Below are 4874 nucleotides of genomic sequence, written 5' to 3'. Positions count from 1 at the left end.
TAATGATTTTGGAAGAGGTGCAGGCCAGGACTTTCAAGAGTAGTGTCCGAACGCCTTTGAAGAGGATTCAACACGGGTGGGGGAATCAAGAACCAGAGGACATGGGTTTAAGGTGAGTGGGGAAAGGTTTAATAGGAACCTGAGGGGCAACCTTTTCACACGCAGGGTGGTGGGTGTATGGAACGAGCTGCCAGAGGAGGTAGATGAGGCTGGGACTATCCCAACTTTTAGTTTAGAGATACAGCGAGGAAACAGGCCCTTTCGGCCCACCGGGTCCGCGCCGACCAGCGATCCCCGCACATTAACACTATCCTACACACATTAGGGACAATTGTTTAGATTTAACAAGCCAAATAATCTACAAACCTGCACGTCTTTGGAGTGTGGGAGGAAACCGAAGATCTCGGAGAAAACGGGGAGAACGTACAAACTCCGTACAGACAGCGCCCGTGGTCGGGATGGAACCCGGGTCTCTGGCGTTGCATTCCTTGTAAGGCATCAACTCTACCGTTGCGCCACCGTGCCGCTCTAAGAAACATGTAAGAAGCATTTTGACAAGTACATGGATAGGATAGGTTTGGAGGGGTATGGGCCAAACGCGGGCAGGTGGGACTGGTGTAGATGGGGCATGTTGGCTGGCACGGACTGAGTGGGTTGAAGGGCCTGTTTCCACGCTGCATCTCCCTACGGTTATATGACTGAGAATTGATCGTAGGTTTAAACTCCAGCCTTGAAAATATTCCTTGATTCCCCCCCCCCCCCCCCCCCCCCCCGGTATGATATTAAATTATTAACAATCTCATTGGAACAAATGTAATGTGATTATGTTATGCGCCGAGCTCTGAGTGTTCTGTTAGTAAGTGGAGCACATGAAACGGGCTGTGTGAAACGGCCTGCCATCAGCATTACTCCATTTGTGTTCCTACATAATTTAGATAATATCTTGTGGAAAGTGTGCGATGTCAAAAGGATCTGAACAATGAACCATAACGACAAAAAATAATGTTCTTTTAATTTCCTTTTGCAATCTTTTCACAGCAAAGTGTTGGTGACAATGGTTCCCCATCCCAAAGTGACATTGGATTGGATGGTTGGAGTCTCATTTGTTTATTGTCCCGTGTACCGAGGTACAGTGAAAAGCTTTTATGTTGCGTGCTAACCAGTCAGTGGAAAGACAACACATGATTACAATCGAGCCGTCCACAGTGGACAGGATAAAGGGAATAACGTTTAGTGCAAGGTAAAGTCCGATGAGAGTCTCCAATGAGGTAGATGGGAGGTCAGGACTGCTCTCTAGTTGGTGAGAGGACGGTTCAGTTGCCCGGGAAGAAACTGCCCCTGAATCTGGAGGTGTGCGTTTTCACACTTCTGTACCTCTTGCCTGATGGGAGAGGGGAGGAGAGGGAGTTAGACTGGACCTTAATTATGCTTTGGAACAACATGCTTTCCTTGGTCTGTTTTGTCAAGAGACTTGGGGAATAATTAAGACTTAACGCTGGAATCAGCAGTGTGGGAGGAAGTTGCATTTTGGTGCTTACGTGGGTAAACTTCACAGTTGGTTATCGAGGGACATGAAGGCAAAATCGTATTGCTAACATCGCTGAGTTAATTAAATAAGTAATTGCTAAGAGTGCCGCAACCAGTTGAAGTCATGGAAGTTGGAGAGCTGGTACAGAGAGAGGTTCCTTCAAAGTGGTGTCACAGGTAGACAGTGTGGTCAAAGAAGGCTTTCGGCACGTTGACCTTCAACAGTCAGAATACTGGATATAGAAATTGGAAGGTTGACACAAAACGCTGGAGTAACTCAGCGGGACAGGCAGCATCTCTGGAGAGAAGGAATGGATGACGTTTTGGGTCCAGACCCTTCGTCAGACAGCTAATCCCTCCCCTACGAGAGATGTGAGGTTCTCTATCCGTGTGCACCCGCCCCGCGAGAGTTTCGGCCATCTAACGAAAACGCGGTCACTTCCGAGAGACGTGACTCTTTGGATCTTAGAATACAGGAACAGGCCCTTCGGCCCACAATGTCTTGCTGACCCTGGTATCTCCCTATAGAACAGACAGCACAGCACAGGAACAGGCCCTTCGGCCCACAATGTCCGTGCTGACCCTGGTATCTCCCTATAGAACAGACAGCACAGGACAGGAACAGGCCCTTCGGCCCACAATGCCCGTGCTGACCCTGGTATCTCCCTATAGAACATAGACAGCACAGGAACAGGCCCTTCGGCCCACAATATCCATACCGAATATGATGCCAAGTTCAACTGATCTCCTCTGCCTGCATGTCAATCAGCAACCATGATCCCTGTCCTTCCGTTCCCTGCATATCCATGTGTCCATCCTAAACAACTCCAAAACAGCAATATCATAATCTGCCACCACATGCCCCATCTACACTAGTCCCACCTGCCCGCATTTGGCCCATATCCCTCTAAACCTGTCCTATCCATGTACCTGTCCAAATGTTTCATGTGTTGCGATAGTCCCTGCCTCAACTATCTCCTCCGGCAGCTCGTTCCATACACCCACCACCCTCTGCGTGAACAAAGTTGCCCCTTGTGTTCTTATTAAATCCCCCCCATCCCCACCTCCCTTATTACATTTTTCCCTCTGGACTTAAACCTATGCCCTCTGGTTCTTGATTTCCCCAACTCTGGGTAAAAGACTGGGCATCTACCCGATCTATTCCTCTCATGATCTTTTACACCTCTATAAGATCGCCCCTCATCCTCCTGCACTCCAAGGCTATGAGCTACAGGTCGAGGGGAGACCTGATAGAGGTTTATAAAATTCTGAGCAGCGTAGACAGGGTAGACAGTCAGAACCTTCACCCCAGGGTGGAGATGTCACAGACTAGAGGGCACAGCTTTAAGGTGAGAGGGGCAAAGTTTAAAGCAGATGTGTGGGGCAGGTGTTTTACACAGAGGCGGGTGGGGATGAAGGCAGATACCATAGTGGTGTTGAAGAGGCTTTTAGACAGGCGCGCGGATATGCAGGGAGTGGAGGGATATGGATCACGTGCGGGCAGGGGGGATTATTTTAACTTGGCGTCGTGTTCAGTACGGACATTGTGGGCCGAAGGGCCTGTTCCTGGGTTGTACAGTGCCATGATCTATGTTGACAACACAGAGTACTTGTGCATTTCACCAGAAGCAAGAAACATTTTGGGTCTCGACCCGAAACGTCACCTATTCCTTTACTCCAGAGATGCTGCCTGACCCCGTTGAGTTACTCCAGCATTTTATCTCTATCTTCGGTTTAAACCAGCACCTGCAGTTCCTTCCTACACATTTCCCAGTGTTGTTTTGCTGAGAAAACGTTGCTGCAACCAAGGCTTTGATGTCTTTGAGTAGCTAATTCAGATCTGGGGATGAGCTCGATAGAAGTGACGCTCAAAAGACAAGGTCGTGATGAAAGGGACGGATTGAACGGCACTTTGTGTGGAGACAGAGTGGGTGTGAGTGGCTGACTAGGCCCAAAGACACCCACATCTCACCAACGCCAGCTCGCCACGGCAGCTCGGCCACACAACATTAGCACCAGGAGGGGCAACGTTTTCACACAGAGGGTGGTGGGTGCACGGAACCAGCTGCCAGAGGAGGTAGCTGAGGCTGGGACTATCAATAGACAATAGGTGCAGGAGGAGGCCATTCAGCCCTTCGAGCAAGCACCGCCATTCAATGTGATCATGGCTGATCATTCTCAATCAGTACCCCGTTCCTGCCTTCTCCCCATACCCCCTGACTCCGCTATCCTTAAGAGCACTATCTAGCTCTCTCTTGAATGCATTCAGAGAATTGGCCTCCACTGCCTTCTGAGGCAGAGAATTCCACAGATTCACAACTCTCTGACTGAAAAAGTTTTTCCTCATCTCAGTTCTAAATGGCCTACCCCTTATTCTTAAACTGTGGCCCCTTGTTCTGGACTCCCCCAACATTGGGAACATGTTTCCTGCCTCTAACGTGTCCAACCCCTTAATAATCTTATACGGTAGCGCAGCGGTAGAGTTGCTGCTTTACAGCGAATGCAGCGCCGGAGACACAGGTTCGATCCTGACTACGGGTGCTGCACTGTAAGGAGTTTGTACGTTCTCCCCGTGACCTGCGTGGGTTTTCTCCGAGATCTTCGGTTTCCTCCCACACTCCAAAGACGTACAGGTATGTAGGTTAATTGGCTGGGTAAATGTAAAAATTGTCCCTAGTGGGTGTAGGATAGTGTTAATGTGCGGGGATCGCTGGGCGGCACGGACTTGGAGGGCCGAAAAGGCCTGTTTCCGGCTGTAGATATATGATATGATGATATGATATGATATGATAAGATCTCCTCTCATCCTTCTAAATTCCAGTTTATACAAGCCTAGTCGCTCCAGTCTTTCAACATATCCCAACGTTTAAGAAACAGTTAGCCAGGTACATAGATAGGTCTGAAGAAGGGTCTCGACCCGAAACGTCACCCATTCCTTCTCGCCAGAGATACTGCCTGTTCTGCCGAATTACTCCATCGTTTTGTGTCTACCTTGGATAGGACAGGTTTGGAGGGATATGGACCAAGAGCAGGCAGGTGGGACTAGTGTAGCTGGGACATGTTGGCCGGTGTGGACAGGTTGGGCCGAAGGGCCTGTTTCCACACTGTATCACTCAATGACTAAGGCATCGGGATGAAAGGAATGTTCAAGTATATGAAAATCTGGCTGCAACCTCCCTCTCTCAATCCCCGGTGTTTTTTGAAGATACAAGCATCTTCACGATGAAGGTGTTCCCTGGGGGATGATCATTCATCTCCACACCAGGATGTGTGTGTGCTCACCACAGTGCGTGGTGTATTTATGGCATGGCTGACATCTAATGACTGAAAACTACTGGGGCGCGTGT

The sequence above is a fragment of the Rhinoraja longicauda genome, chromosome 25 (genome assembly GCF_053455715.1).
Source record: "Rhinoraja longicauda isolate Sanriku21f chromosome 25, sRhiLon1.1, whole genome shotgun sequence".
Taxonomy (NCBI): domain Eukaryota; kingdom Metazoa; phylum Chordata; class Chondrichthyes; order Rajiformes; family Arhynchobatidae; genus Rhinoraja; species Rhinoraja longicauda.
The sequence above is the reverse complement of the archived record's forward strand: the minus strand, read 5'-3'. Positions refer to the sequence as shown.